Genomic DNA, 16,664 nt, shown 5'->3' with positions numbered 1-16,664 from the left:
CAGGCCTCTTTTCTGTTCCCTTTTCTCCTTTTCTGTTGTTGCATTAACAAAACATGTGCATGCTCGTGCCCCTGGTAGAGCTCTCTGCTGTCACCCAGGTGGCTCTGAGGCCCATGTGGCAGACAGGGCAAATCAGACTGGTCAGTGGGAGAAACCCTGGTTTGAAATCCATGGGGATCTGCCTGCTTCTTGTGCTTGGGCTTAAGAGGAAGATGGGCATATGTGATCAGATAGAAACTAGCAAGATAATGGATTAAGAAACATGTGTGGGGTCTGGCTCATTCTTAGATATAGTAGCTAATTTTCATGGATATTCTGGGAGGTAGATTTAAGAGCTGATAGGGACCTTGGAGTCCTCACATGCGGTCCCTCATGTATCAGAGGAAGAACAGAGGCCCAGAGTCATGAAGGGGCCTGACTGAGGTCGCATGGCTCGAGGCAAGACCGATGGCAAAATGCATCCCAATGTGCTTCAGGTAGTGGCAGACCCTGGAAAGGGTGGCTGAGCTGGCTGCTTCAAGGAGGGTGCAGACGGCAGTTGCATGCCTGCCTCCCCGCCCCAGCGACCCTGCACTCCCCCTGCTGAAGCCACTCACTTCCTCCCCTGGATACTGCCCTGGCCGTGTCCTCTGGGCTTCTGCTCAGCTGTTTGCATCAAGTTCACCCTGTTTCTCCTCCCCTCTGACCTGGAGCCCTGGCCCTTCAGGTCGGTCTTTCGCCTCAGGAAAGAGATCTTGCCTTATATCTCTGTTGGAGTCCTGGCTCCCACCGTTTCCATCCAGCTGGTTCCCAGAAGGCTGGACCTGGTGCCCACGCCTTCTTCCCTGGCCCTTTCCCATCTCCCACTGTGGGGCCTGCTGACATGCTGCCTTTCCAGCCACTGCGGTACCCTGCCATCCTTGCCAGGCCACCTGATGGGTGATGGGTGTCTACTCTTCAGGCCCGAACTCCCCATTGGTGCTACAACTCGGGTGTTTGGGGTCACCAATGCTTCCCGCTCTCGGTGTCCTGGCTTTCCTCCCCCAGCCCAGGCCTGCCTCCCCCTCATCCTCACTCTCGAGGTGGCTTTTCAAGCTCCTATATGTTTGATTTTTGCTTTTTGAAAACTGTCTTCCCTCTTCCATTCACCAGTGCTTATTGGGTTATTGACCCTGAAAGGCAGCAGTTCTCAGATGGAACGTGCTTTAGAATCAGCCGGAGAGCTTGGTAAACAGCCCTGCGCCCAGCAACTCTGGTTCACTGGCTCTGGGGACTGGGCCTTGCAATCTGCATTTTTGTGAGGCTGCCTGGTAATTCTGAGCAGGTGCTAAGAGAACCGTGCTTGGAAAAGCCACTCTCTTCTGGAGAAAGGAGGCCCCGTGGCAGTTAATGAGGACAGCAGGAATCCCCCAGATGGACAGTTTGCATGGTGATGTTAGTTGGTCTACGCCACCCTTGGGTTACAACAAGAACAAAACAAAACAAAATGCACCAGTGAGCTAGTATAGACAATAAGGACTCCGGGTCTGAGAGTCGGGGCCTCACTTACCAGCTAAGGGATCTGGGACAGGCCCCCAGCCTTTCCAACGCTCTGTTCACTCCTCTGCTCTGTGAGGATCTTAATTCTTGCTTCAGAGCCTTGCTGGCAGCGCTGAGTGTCCAGTAAGAGCTCAGGAAGAGACGAGGCTGTGTGTTTTGATCTCTCACTCTTTGCCAAGAAGTGGGTCAAGGGCTTTCTATGCCCTGTTCCATCTAACGCTCATGGCAGCCACTGTGGCTGGGCACCGATTCCTCCACCTGGAGGCTCACGGGGTTACGTGACTTGTGCAAGATCGCTAAACTAGTGGCAAGGCGGGAATTCAGACTCAGAATTTCAGACTTTAGAAATGGAACTCTGGAGCCAGCCCTGATGACCTAGTGGTTAAAGTTCAGTGTGCTTCGCTTTGGTGGCCTGGGTTTGGTTTCTGCATGCAGAACCACACCACTCAGCTGTCAGTAGCCATGCTGTGGCAGTGGCTCACATAGAAGAACTAGAAGGACTTACAACTCTATGCAAGCATGTACTGGGTCTTTGGGGAGGAAAAGGAAGAAAAAAGGAGGCAGATAGGAAACAGATGTTAGCTTAGGGCAAATCTTCCCCTGCAAAAAAAAAAAAAAGAAAGAAAGAAATAGAACTCTCACCTGCTATGATACTGTGCCACTCAAAGACATAACCGATGGATCTCTGTTCCCTGACCTCACACTGTAGAAAGGTCATAGGTCTGAGGATGCAGAAAATGGCAGACCTGCTCCACTGCTGAGGGCTGGGGACCATGCGCAAGCCTTCTCCCCTCTCTGGACTGAGCGGCTGTGATTCTGCATCTTGGTGTGGGCTGTACAGCAGACTGTGGGAACATCCACTGTGAGGTCCTGACAGAAGCAGCTGACGAGTTGGGGAGCAGAGGAGGAATGTGGCATCTCCTCATCCCCTGCTGCTGGCCTCCGGCCCCATTAGCAAGGGCTCCCCGGGCAGGTCCACTCTGCCTTTCCTCCCCCTCAGCTCCGGGTTCCAGTGCACACTTCCAGAGACAGGCGTGAGTGGGAGTCCCTGTGCCCCTTGGTGGCAGGAAGGGACATCTGCTCCCAGAGGGTGTGGCATTGCCCGGAGGGGGTGACCGTAGATGTGTAATGTCAGCCTCCCTTTTCACTCCCAATGCCTGCCATGGTAAAGGGAACATCAAAACAAGGAAAACACCCAAAACAGTAACAGGGGCTGGCCACACAGATCATTTGCTTAGGCCTCCAGAGGGGAGATGCACTCTTCCTAATGGCAGTGTCAGAAACACCCGAGGCCAGGACCCCATGAGGTCCGAGGAAGGGGAGGCCCTAAGCCAGGCTCGCTGTGGCACAGGGAAGAGGTCACAAGTGTGGGCTCAGAGGTCGGCACCTTCGGGCTCCTGGCCTTGCTCTGCCACCCACTAGCTGCATGAGCTTGGGCAAGTCGTTTGACTGTTGAGTGTCAGCTTCCTACTTGTTAAAACGTGGGTTATAATGATACCTGCCTCCTAAGCCAGTAGGAGGAGTAAACACACATAAAGAGAGAGGTCTGCCCCGTGGTCAGTGTGCAGGGAACACGAGTTCTTGTTCAAGCCAGAGCTGACCACTGAGGGAGCTGGCCCCTTCCTCTTCATCTAACCCAGTTCTCCCAACTTCACCAGCAGTTGCTGACTGCCAGGTCGGTTTGGGCATTAGGTACGCAGAGATGTGTGAGACAATGCTTGCCTCAGCGAATTCACAGTCTAAACTTCCTGAAATCCTTGTTGACCTCACCACCCATACACTAATAGCAGTAATGAGAATAATAATACTGAACACCTGTGCCATTTACTGGACAATTATCGTATGCAAGCTCAATGCCAGGCAATGTGTATACATTATTTCCAACATTCGCAACCATCGTTGTTATGGACATACATGCACATGTATTACTCTTCCCATGGATGAGGAGGCTGAGGCTGGAGAAGCAGGGGTGATTAAGCTACTTGCCGAAGGTTCTGTGGCCATAAGTGGAGAGCTGGGGTTCCGATCCAGGTCCTTCAGATTCTGACGCAGCCCTCTTCCCACCAGGCTGCCTCCCTGTGCTGAACCACCATGGGCATAAAGCTTTACAGATGACCGGCATTTCCCTGGGAACTCATTTATCCCACAGCCACCCTGAGAGGCAGGGACCTTTATTATCAGACCCATTTTCCAAGTAAGGGAACCAAGAGCAGGTGAAGTCATTTGCCAGCTGTAGCTCAGCCAGAGTTATAAAGACGCTGCGTGTCTCAAGATCAGATGAAAGGCGGCTCTGAGGCTGCTGCTTGGTGAGAAGCCTTTTGCAGAGGCGAAAAATATGTGCAAACAAAACCAACAGCTTTCTTTATGTTCCCCAAAGTTGCTAAAAATGCCTGCGGGTTTGCACACAAGCAGACGCTGTGCTCACAATGCTGTGTGGCTTCTGTCGTTGGCTCTGGCAAGAAGAGAGCTGGCAGGTATTTCTCACATCTTTGTCAATCGAGGGGAGGAGTTCCAAAGTAGTCCTGGGGTGTGGATTTCTGCCAAGTCTCCTTTGATTTGTTATTAAGTTAGGAAAAAATTTAAAAGACACTCCTGGATGAGCCTGTGGTCGCTTGAGGTAAGTGCAGTGTGGTAGAAGGCGCTTCCCCCATACTTGGAGTCAGACAGCCCTGCGTCCGAATGAGGCTCCTTTGCCTGCAAGCCCTGTGACCTCGGCCAGTTTCCTTAGCCTCTGTCAGCTAACCTCAGTCTGCCCATATGTAAAATAGCTCATACCTTCTGCAGGAACGAAGCTCCACGAAGGCAGGGATGTTCGTCTGTCTGTTTGCTCCTGTGTTCCAGTACCTGACGTAGTAAGTGCCCTACTTAGTTGAATGAATGAATGAATGAGTCAATGAGTGAGTTTCTATCTTGTAGGGTTGTTGTAAGGTTGAAATAAGATCATGGATATGAAATTGCTTTACAAACTGCAAACTGCTATACAAACGTGAGGATTTGTTATTATACAGAACATGGTCTGGGTTCTAGCAAATAAGTTTATTCAGCCAATCAGTCAGTGCTTGCTTAGTGAGTTGTTCTTGGGCCTGGTGCTGGAATACAAAGCAATAGGAGACCTGGTCCCGTCCTCTAAGGGCTCACAGTGCAGAAGGAAGATGCACAACTAAATCAAGGACTGCCACGCAGTAGAGGTGAGCACACGGTGCTGCGGGAGCAGACAGAGAGAGCGACGGACCCACACTGGAAAGCGGGGGTGGTCAGGGAACTTTCTGGAAAAGTTACTCTGGGACAGTACCAATCTGAAATCTGTTGTCAGACTTTTCCTAGCAAACTTTGGCCTTTGGGCCACTGGGCTTCCTTATTATACCCTCTTAACATCCATATTGTCCTTTGCATTAGAGGCACACCCTGACATATGTTTTCTCTTTTTTCCACCTGACTCATTACACTGCTGGGCAAAACCCCAACTCTGGTTAAAGGTGACTCTCCACCTCGTCTGCTGCCACACCTGGGCAGTTAACCGTGGCCTGAAAAAAACACTCAAACATGCCAAGTGTTGCCTGGCAAGCTACTGTATTTTTTCTCTGGTCACTTTCCCATTCTGCACTATTTCGAACTTTCTCTTCTATCCTCCACCTCCAACCCTTCCTTCCCCATCATCACTTTCAGCTGAAGACCTAGCTTCCTACCTCCTGAGGAAACAGAAGAGAAGTCCCCGTGCTCGCAGGGCTTCCCACCAAGACAGAGCCCAGCGGAGGCTGGCCGTACTCTGCCTAAGTGCGGGGGCCGGTGGAGACTCTCCAGCAGGCAGCTGGAGAAAGGGCATCCTTCCCCCTCTGGAGGCGTGAGAGAGCTCCCTCCTGTTGACTCACTGGGCACCTGGTGGGGTGAGGCTGGAGGTGGAAAGGTTACTGGGAGTCAGAAAGAGCCTGGTGGGCCAGGGTATCAGGAGGGGCCCCCTGGAGGAAGGGAAGGCATCTGGATGGACATGGAAAGACAGCAGGGCCTGGGCTTGTGGGCAGGCAGTCCCCATGGGGGAGAAGAGTAGAAGCCATATCTTTGTGGCCGTATCCAGGGCCTGACTTAGAAAGCAGTCGCCGAGTACACTGAGAAAGAGGATGGTTTCTGGAAGAACACAATCCATGCAGCCCACCGTACCCCCGCTACAACACGACTGTTCACGCGTCTCCTCGCTCCGTTTGCCCTTCATTCCTCTGACAAATCCTCGTGGGAGGCTGTGGCGAGGCTCCTCCTCTGGGGGAATGCACGCGTGGAGAGGAGGCAGCTTCTTCCCCAAACAAACAGGAGAAGAGAAAGCCAAGAGAAAGTTGGTTCGCTTACTAAACACGGACCACACGCTGACTACCGATGGCTGGCAGTAAAGGAAACTGGCATGGAGCTCAGGTCCCAGGGAGGGCAAGGAGGAAAACACCCAGGAGCCAGAGAGAAGACAGAGGAGCCAGGGGAGCTGTGGGTGAAGATGCACACGGTGAAGCGGGCGGCCAGCTGAGGCCTCCCAGGGAAGGCGGCCTGAGCAAAGCTGTGAGGGAAGCTGACGAGCCTTGCAGCCTCGTAAGGCGCCAGGCCCTGGAGGGTCTCAGGAGCAGCAGGGAGTAGGGAGGGTGCCCAAGGGGGAGGGCAGGAGGAACACACGGTCTGCGGGGTGCCACGGAGGGGATCAATCCTACAGGAGCTTCCGGGCTGTGGTGCTGACTCCGGCTTTTATTTTGACTGTGACGAGAGCCATGGGAGGGCTCTGAGCAGAGGAGTGAAATGGTCTGCCTCATGTTTTAACAGGATTTCTCTGGGGACTGTGTTGACAACAGTGAAGGGAGACAAAGATGGAAGCAGAAGACCCACTGTGAAGACTTGGTGACAACCGGGTGAGAGGGGACGGCGCTCAGACTTGGGTGGCAGAGGAGGTAAGACGTGGTCAGACTCTGAACATCTTTTGAGGGAAGAACCAACAAAATTTGCTGACAGATTGGAAGGGCAATGTGAAAAAGAGAGAGGAGTTAAGAATGACTTCAAGGATTTTGGACCTGAGCAAATGGAAAGAGTGAGCTGTCATGAACGGAGGTGAGAAAGACGACAAGAGAAAGGATTTGGGGATGTTTGGTGAGGTAGGGGTCAGGAAGCTGGTTTTTGTCAACATGTTCAATGGGAGATGCCTGAAGACACCCATGGGATGTGCTGAGCAGCAGGGGAGAGGCTGGGCTGGAGAGACACTTGGCACCAACAGTGTATAGATGGTATTTGAAGCCAGGAGGCTGCGGGAGGTCACAGAGGAGTGAGGGTGGGGACGGAAAAGAAGAGGGCTGAGGACCGGGCCCTAGGCCTCCTGTGCAAAGTGTTGGGGAAGGTGGAGAGTACTCAGCAAAGGAGACCGAGGTGAAGCCACCAAGATAGGAGGGGAATCCAAAGATCGCTGTCCTGACAGCCAAGTGCAGAAAGAGCTTCCGGGAGGAGGAAGTGAATGGTGTGTCCAGTGCTCTGTCAGCTCCGTTAAGATCCAGACTGAGACTTGACCATCAGATTTACGGAGAGGGGTCACTGTTGACTTTAACAAGAGCCCTGTGGAGGAAGGGCGGGGGTGCGAGCCTGACCAGAGTGCCTCCAAGAGCAAGAGAGAGGAGAAGATTGGGAATTAGGGCAGGTACTTGACTCTGAGGAGCAAAGAAGCAGAGTGACAGACGGAAGAGGATGTGGGCTCAAGAGACGGGTGTGTGTGTGTGAGAGAGACATATCAGCGCGCCTGCATGCTGATGAGAATGATCAAGTCTTGAGGAGACCTTCAGGATGCGGGTGAAGAGGAGAGACTTGCTGGAGCCATGGCCTTGAGAGAATGAGAGCAGACGGCATCCCGCGCCCCGTGGAGGAGGGGCGTTTGCTGGGAGCACAGGCACACAGCTGTACAATGGAAGAGCGGTCCCCGCAGAGGGCAGAGGAGGCGGGGCGGGGTGTTCCCAGAGCCAGCACAGGGTGAGAGACACCCACGTTCCATAGCAGGGACATGTGCAGGCATTTGCTCTCGGCTATTTACATACATTAGCTTCAAATTCTTGCAACAACCCAATGAGATAAATGCTGTCACTGTGCCCAGTTTAGGTAGAATACTGAGGCATAGCAATGTTCAGAATTTTGTCCAAAGTCACACAAGTAGCAATCGGCATAGTCTGGCTGATGACCCCTGCTCGCTGTACCAGGATGAACGGAGGGACGACGGCTCAGCGGCAGCTGGACGAGAAGCTGCAGAGTTTGGTGAACCCAGAGCTGCGATGAACTGACTGGTTTCTCCTTCTGAGATGTCTGCTCATTTGCAGGGCACTTTTCAGTCATTCCCAACCGAGTCAGGAGGCCAGCAGGCAGAGGCGGGGCCAGGTCAAGCTCCCAGTGTGGCCTTGGTGCAGTCCGGAGTATCGTTCCTCCCCACGGCCATACATTTTCCATTGATTCCCACAGGGATTATGGTGGCGTTTCCTCTCCTTTACCTTCAAAGACACTCCTAGGAGCCTGAGCTCCTGGATTGCAGTCCCCCGTCTTCCTGAGGAAGGGAAGGGAGGGAGGACATGTTGAGGTGGCGTAGAACTGGTTCTGGCGCAGGCTGGCTGACTCGCTGCAATCCTCTGGGCCTTGGCTGCGCGAGGCAGACAGGCCAGGCTGGGATCTTCGTTCATGGACTCCCGTGTTCCGTCAGCACACGGGTACCGCGTGCAGCTGTGTGCCGGCATAGCACAGGGCACTGAGATACGACCACCAGCACGAAGGGTGCGTCCTGCCTTTGTGAGCGTGCAGTCTGTGGGGGCGGGGTGAGGGGAGGCACTGATAGCCACACGACTCTAAACGGGATGCACGCTCTGAAGGAATTTCCCAGCATGCTGTGAGAGTCCCCTTTCCTGAGCACTTGTGTAATGTGTGGGAAATCTGACTGAGGCTTGACCACAAAACAAAACTGTCTTCATTCATTGTTCATTCATTCATTCCTTCAAAAAATTGTAACGAGCACCTGCCTTCTGGAGCAGTGGCTTTGTGTTTTGCATTCCCCAACGAAGGGATAAATCAAGGCTGATAGGAAGATATGACATGAAATGGGGCTGGGAACAAGTTTATTTGGTCAACCAAATTCAAGAGACATTCGCTATGTTTTGCTGTGGGCCCGGCGCTAGGACATGAGTGTGTCGGGGTCAGGACGTGATGGTGTCTGCCCTCAGGGAGCTCTTGGGGAACCCTGGGGTCTAAGTCTTGGGCAGAGGGGAGTAAGCTGGACCAGGGTGAGCCCACTGGGGTTTGAATCTGGGCTTCACCACACAAGAGTATAAGACCTAAGGGGAATTTTGAAACATTCTGTAGCCTCCATTTTCTCATCTGTATATAAAAATAAGGACATTTCTCAATATTATTATATACTGTGCTAAGCACTGAGCGTGCACTACTTCATTGACCCACATAACAGCCTTAGAGGTATGTTCTTTCCTTTCTCCATTTAACTGATGGGGAAACCGAAGCTCAGAAACGAAAAGAGATGCTGATGTCATAATGCTGCCAAGGGCTCTCTTTTATTCTCACAAGATATAGGACAGGTGGCTGACAGAGACCCCACAACCCTCAGGCAACGTGGGCTCCAAACTTGTCTGATCCATCATCTCTCTTAGAAACGCTACAAAACATGTCCTCATCGATCTTGTTTATTTAGAAACAAAGACCTGTCCTACCATCCGTCTACATGGCAAAGATTCACTTCTTATCTTGGATAAAATCAAATATACATAAAGATTGCATCTAAACATAAATACAGATACAATTGCTCCCTGCCCCCCAGTGAGTCACTGAGCACTTGGAGACCATGCTCCCAGATCACTTCACGGGGGACAATGGTGCCCAGAGAGGCCAAGCAACTTGTCCAGTTGCTCAGTGGCAGTAGACCGCTGGGGAGATTTTGCCCCCAGGTGACACTGGGCAATATCTGGAGACATTTTTCATTGTCGTGACTGATGTGTGGGGTGAAAGGGATGCTGCTGGAACCCAGTAGTAGAAGCCAGGAATTCTGTTAAGCCAGGAGCCCACAGTGCACAGGACAGACCCCCACAGCAAAGGATTACCCGGCCGCAAATGTGAATAGCACCAAGGCTGAGAAACCCTGGTCTCAGCCCTCTGGGGCCAGGTGGCCTGAGTGTGAATCTGGGCTCTGTTGCTGGCTGGCAACCGTGAGCACATTACTTAACCTCTGACCTCCAGTTTTTTCGGCTGAAACGGAGGTTAATAATACCAGTGTGGGAAGACGGTGGCATTAAATGAGACCCTTTCTATGCGAAAGGCCAAGGGTTAATTCTCATCTTGTTCTCCCACGCCCCTGTCCTCAGTGGTCTCAGCTCTTCCGTGAAGTTGACTTATTTCCCAGGGCGACTGGGAAGGGTCGGCCGAAAGCCGCCAAGGGCATTGGAAGCTACACAAGCGCTCTAAATGCTAAGGAGCCAGGCCAATCGGTCAGAAAGTTCCAACGCGGGTTTCCATGTTGCAAGACCTGAGGCAGCGCCCAGGAGAGGGCGCGAGCTGGGGGTGTCTGTGAGCTGCGGGTGCCAGTGGGAGGGGTAAGTTCAGTCTGTCTACAGCAGGGCGGCAGCCTCCCTCCTTCTGTCCCACCTCTTCTCTGAACATTTCCTGCTCCACTTCTTGGGACTGTCTTTCCCTTCTTTCTTTCCTTTCTTGCCTACTTCCTTCCAGTGAACAGACTTCAGACATCATCACACAGAGACAACCCAGTCCTGACCATCACTGTAGACAGACATAGAAACAGACCCTTGCAATCCGTGTCCTGGTACAGAGGGGCGCCAGGAAGGAGGTGGTCCAGCCTATCTGAGAATGGAGAGAGGGTTTGGGAAAAAGGTTCTTGGAGGTGTGGCTGGAGCTGTGAGACCCAGCCCCCATCTCTAACCAGGTTAGATGCCTCTGCTACCAGGTTGTCAGTAGACTGTAGGCATCGTGTGGGCAGGGACTTCTATTTTGTTCCCTGTTGGAGCCTCAGAGCCTGGAATGGTGCCTAGCATATGGTGGGCACTACTACATATTTGTGGAATGAATAAACAGTGTTTAGAAATTTGCCAAATGGGCCTGGGAGAGAAGGGAAGGGCATTCGGAGCACGGGGAACAGAACTAGCAAAGGCAGGCAAAAGATGAGAATTATGAAAGATATAGGAGGAAATGCTGGGGATGGTTAGTGAGCTGGGCACGTGGCCCCAGCCCAGGGCTGGTAGCAGAGGCCTTGCATGTGTGCGGCAAGTCATTGTAAGTTATCCGAAGATGAGAGGATATTTTTTTCAGGGAAAGGGTGCATTAAGAAAGAAAGAGTTGGGAAGGGCATGACAGCACTCATTCAGCAACATTTACTGAGTGCCTGTGAGGTTCCAGGCACTGCGCTAGCCTGGGAGAGAGATAGCAGGGGCCAGAACCAGTGGGGATGGGACTCAGGAGCTAAGCTTCGCACAGCACTGAGTGAGCGCCTGCTGCCTGACTGGGGGTGGGCTGGAGGAGGCTGCTGGGGGAAGGGCCAGTCAAGCAGGACTCTGTGGTTTTATGCCACAGGAACTGACAGGGTGCTGGAGTCATCGAGGAAAATAGAGACTACAGAAAGAAACGGGTTGGAGTAGAAAGTGCACTGTGTGACTTTGGGCCAATTCCTTCTGTGAGCCTTAGTTACTATTTTTAACATTATCATGATTACAAACCAGGCATAGGAGCTTTATGTACCCATTTCATTTAATCCTTATAACATTTCTGCAAAGGAGATATTCTCTCCCCCATTTTACAAATGGAGAAATTGAGGCACAGAACTTTAAATGATTTCCCAAGGTCATAGAGCTAGTAAGATGCTGGGAGAAGCAACAGCGGCATTGAAGGATGTCAGACTCCCAATCCATTCCTTTCTCCCTCCACCCAGCTCCAAGAAGCTCACCTCAGACACTGGCCTCCAGGCCACCAGCTTAATCTTGAGAGGTCCAAACTGCTGCTGGAGGCATCCGGGCTCCCCGGGTCTGCGCTGGGGCAGCGGGTCCGAGCCCCCTGCGGCTAGAAGCTGCGCTCTTCTCAGGACCATTCCCCACAGACCATTCCCTCGGTGGAGCCTGGAAAGAAGGTTAAAGGCGACTTCTGCACGTCACTCAAGAGGCTCCTTCTTGCGAGTGTGACATCTTAGCCTGAGCGAGGCCATGCCCATCTCTAACACAGGGCGGCTGCCAGCGCGTCTCGGGAGGAGCCGGGAAAGACTGCAGGCACCTGCATGGGGCTTCTCGCGTGGCGAGTGCTCGATCCACGGAGGAGACACTGGAGGGGTGGCCGGGCCCACAGGCCCCCGGGAGGCAGTTTGCTCTCCTTCAAACCCCAGTTCATCACAGCTCACACCAGCTGTGACATGTGGGGCAGGTCTTAATCTCTTAGTGCCTTGGTTTCTTGATCTGTAAAACTGGTGTAATAACAGAATCTACTCTGTAGGGTAGTAGCAGAGATGAAAGGAGTGGAGATGAGAGATGCCTGATGCACTCAGAACACCGCCTCCTACCTCCCCAGTGGAACGGCCCAAGGACTCCTGCCCATGCCTTTCTCAGAAACCAGCCCCCCCACAAAGGAGGAGGAGTCATTGCGAGCAGGCTCCAACGAAGAGGAAGGGAATAGTGGCTTTGATTCATTCTTTTCTCCAACGTTTTTTTATTGAGCATTTAATTTGCAGCATGTCAAACACTTAGGTGCCAGGGAGGCTCCACAAGCAAGACGGCACCACACCCCAAGGAACTCGAGGTGGAAAACGAGACCGGGGGATAAGGAACCGAGAAGCCCGACGTGTTGGGTCACAGCAGGGGAGAGTCAGGACTTCTGGTTGGGAATGGCATTTGCAAAGATACCGAATGTTCACGCTTTGCCTTGCACAGCTATTTGCATTCAGTAAGAGGAAATTGTGGGTTTTATTACCAAAATGGTTGATTATGAAAATGATGAAGATAATGATGTCCTTGGAAATGACTCCAGCATGTGAAGGTGGAGGAGGGGAGAACGATGGGAGAGGAGGCTGGGAGTGGGGCAAGCAGAGTCTGGGTCCAAAAGGTCCCAGTGAGCCAGACAGGGAGTTTAAATTTCATCCTGGAAGCAGCAAGGCCCCTGGGAAGAATTTCAAGCAGGAGAGGTGGGTGGCCAGCTCTGTTTTAACGAGATCATACCGGAGGCTGCGTTGAGGCTGGGTTGGAGTGAGGTTGACTGGAGTCTGGGAACATTAGAAAGGTAACTGGCAGCTGGCCTCACTGGGGGGCAGGGGAAAGGGGGCACCACCTCACCTGGACTTGAGATGAGCTGTGTCACATCCAGGCCTCAATTCTATCAACTTGAGCTTAGTGTATATGAATCCAAAAGGGAATAATGTCCACTGACTTCCCAGCTGTGTCCAGGAATGAAGATTGGCAACCTGGTCCCTCTCTTTTCTGAGGCCCTGGGCAGCCAGAGGGCCAGGGTCATGGGCTTGGCTGTGGTAGGCAGAATAATGGCCCCCCCCAAATACGTCAAGGTCCTAATCCCCAGAATGTGTGAGTATGTCACTTTACATGATAAAAAAGACTTAGCAGATGTGATTAAGATAAGGGTCTTGAGATGGGGAGATTATCTTGGATCATCCCAGGTGAGAGGATGCTGCACTGCTGGCTTTGAAGACGGAGGAAGCGGCCTTGAGCCTGGGCACGTAGGCACCTCTAGAAAGTAGAAAAGGAGCACAAACAGAGGCACTCTCAACAAGAATATACACCTATGTGCTGGGGGGCTTTGGGAAGGGAAGAAAAAATGAAAGTGGAAAAGGCAAAGAATGGGACCCTCCCCTGCAGCCTCCAGAAGGGCCGGCTCTGTCTGTCGGCATGACTTCAGCCCAGTGCCGCCGGCTCGGGACTTCCCACCTCCAGCAGCAGCACAAGACAGCATGCGGCTTTACGCCACCAAGTTTGAGCTCATCTTAGGAATTGAAAGGAGGGTGTTCTTTTTCTTCCCTTAGTTCCTGCCCAGGGCCAGGACTAGCTGGAGGGGGACCATCCAGGAAAGCTCCAAACCGTGTTTGTCCTGGAGGCTGAGGAGACGCCAACGGGTGAGAGAGGGAGGAGAGCGCACAGATGCAGTGCAGACGCTGCCCTGGAGAGAACGCTGCTCCGGGCCAGGCTCGTGCTGGGCGCTCTCATGGACTGCCTCACTCTCCTCTCAATAACCAGGGGGAAACTGAGGCACACAGATTTTAAGTAACTTGCCTGAGGCCGCACAGCTATAAGCGGCAGAGCAGAGACCTGCCCCCGTGTGCCGCTGGAGCCCACGCTCTTTACCTTGCACTGTATCCTAGGAGGAGCCGGGGGTGGGGGAGGCACTGTGGGGCGTTCCTCGAGTGGGAACCTGTGTCACCAGCCGCCCAAACTTCTGCTTGCCCGAGGTGTCTTGTCTCTCCCCGTTTCAGGATAGCGGCGAAGGAAGGGGAATTCCCTCTCTGTCTCTCTCTGTCTGTATAACCCTTGACCCCTCTGCTGGAGCTTTCCCTGGAAAGGATGTGACCCAAGATGAGATATCAGGAAAGCAGGTGTGTCTGGCCGTGTTTGACCCTCAGCAGTTCTGTGGCCTTGACTTCATCCTGAGCTATCAGAGTGGGCAGGAGTATATTTCAGACGGGGAAACTGAGACCCAGAGTAGGAATTGTCTTGCCCAGAATGGTTTCTGCAAGGGGCAGTTTTCCACCCTCAGGAGGCCTCTTTGTCATGGACTATGGAGGTGGCAAAAGAGATACAATGCGTGTCTATAACCAGGCTCTGCAGTGGCGTCTGATGCGGCTTTTCTGGTCTGCCTCAGTCACAGATTATGATAAAAATTCCTGGTTCAGCCACTTAACTGGCTGAGTGACCCTGGGCAAGTTATCCAACCCCTCTGTGCCTCAGTTTCATCACCTAGAAAATGGGGATTACCTATGTAAAGTGTTTCCTGCTCTGGTGGATGAGGCGGGGGCAAAGAGACAATGATGCCAGTACCCAACACTTCCAAAACAGGGAGCGCTGGATGGGCTCGGACCTGACGCCGAACCCCTTTCTGTTCTTTTTCTCCTCTCAGTTCTTCTCCCCAGAGTTTTCACAGGAATTGAGAATCGTCAGAGAGAGTTTGGTCACATCCGGTTCTACCTGCCCCTGACAGGGGGAGCGGTGAGCCTTGGGAGCATCTGGGAGGTCAGGGCTGCACACTCAGGGCTGCCAGCTCAGGGGGCGGTCCGGGTTTGCTGTGGGGGGGCAGCCAATGCGGGGAGGAGCCAAGGGAAGCCCCTCCCCCGGGAGGTGTGGGCCCAGCCTTGCTCCTGTCCCGCTCTGGCTTCACTCTCTTGGGCTACAGAGACATCCATAAATGATGTGCCCTCTCTTAATGACTGCAGCCACCATGTGCAGGGGCTTTGACAGGGTTCACTTGGTGAGCCCAACAGGCCACTGAGGCAGTAATGCCTAGCCCATTTCAACAGCGGAAGAAGCAGGAGCCCACACACTCTGGCCCGCAGGCTCCAGAGGTCCTGCTCGGTCTAGCACTGCATCCCTCCATGCTCCCTCACTCATCCCACTCCCGCCCCCTCCTGCGGGGCCGCCTCCGTGCTGGCCCCAGACAGACCCTGTGCTGAGGTCCCCCACCCTCGCACGTGTCCCCTACCCCTGTGTCACCTCTCTGAGCCCTTTCTTTAAGGTCAGTTTGAAGCTCCCTGCTTCCCTTCCTCCCTTCCACAAACCTTCCGAACAACTTCTGTCTCCCTCCTCGACAAAACCTCGAATAGACCCCTGCACCCCCCGAGTTGTCAGAAGGGACAGCGTGGCCAGGAAGGGATGGCACTTGTTGACGCTTGCCACATGCTGCCTACTGTGCAAAACAGTTTACATGTATCACTCCATTTGATTCTCTTGGGAGGCAGGTGCTATCATTGTCCCATTTTACAGATGAGGAAACCGAGGCTTAAAAAGTTTAGGCTACCCACCCAAGATCACAGAGGCAGGAAATGGAAAAATGTGGACCCAAACTCAGATCCGTCTGAGCCTAAAGCTTGTGCTCTTTACCGCACAATTTGGCCTCCTGCTCTCTAGGCGCCCCTCGCCAGGCTGGCCCTATCTCCCTTCTAGGTCTCATCTCCATGGGCCCTCCTGTCATTCACTCCAATTGACTCCCCTTGCATTTTCGTTCCTCTGGGCCTTTGTGCATGCTATTCCTTCTACCTGGAACACCTTTCCCTTTCTTTTGTGCCATCAAAAGCCTTCCCATGCAGGGAGCCCTTTCTCTGGGAGTCCCTCCTGGAGGCCCTGGCGGCTCCCACCTCCGACTGTGGAGAGAGCCACTTCCTTCCTGCTGGCCCTTGCAGCGTGCTTCTCTATGTGACTGCAGCGTGCTGAGTCTGTGCTGGTGTCCAACTGCCACACATTAACTGAGCACCCATTTCGTGCCTGGCACTGGGGGCTCTTGGGACATGGGGGTGAGCCAGATAGGTGTGTCTCAGCTGTTGCAGCGTTTGCAGCCTTGGGGTGAGGAACAGGCCCATGCTCAGGACCACACGGCGGCCTGAGTCTTGTGGTGGGGCAGGATAAGGGGCTTCAAGTGCTCCCAAGAGGAGCACCTATCCAGGACCAGGATGGGCAGCAGGGCTCCATGGAGCAAGTGGTAGTAAACCAAGGTGGAGAGAGTCAAGCCAGGAGGGGGTGAAGGGGGAAAGCAATGTCTCAGGCAAAGGGAACAGCCTGTGCAAAGGCCCAGGGGTGATAGAAAGCTAGGTGAGATCAGAATGCCACAGAGATTGGCATGGCCAGAAAATAGAGCATGCAAGGCAAGTGTTGCAAGAACACTCTGGAGAGGCGAGCTCCGACTCTGGCCAAAAACGTTTGCCAGAATCTTGCCTCTCTCTCCCACTCATCTGTGGGCTCAGGTGGCTTAGAGGACAGTGTGGCATGGGAGTTAACAGCCTGGCCTTGCAGCCAGCAAACCCAGGTGTGGCTTGAGTGACTTCAGACAGCTGCTTACCTGTTCTGGGTCCCACTCTCATCTTTTAAATGGGAATCATCATACCACCCCCTCCGAGGGCTTGGAGAGGACTGTGTAACGGAAGGGATGAGCACAGTCTCTGGCCCACGGGA

The sequence above is a fragment of the Equus przewalskii genome, chromosome 2 (genome assembly GCF_037783145.1).
Source record: "Equus przewalskii isolate Varuska chromosome 2, EquPr2, whole genome shotgun sequence".
In the NCBI taxonomy this organism is placed as follows: Eukaryota; Metazoa; Chordata; class Mammalia; order Perissodactyla; family Equidae; genus Equus; species Equus przewalskii.
The sequence above is the reverse complement of the archived record's forward strand: the minus strand, read 5'-3'. Positions refer to the sequence as shown.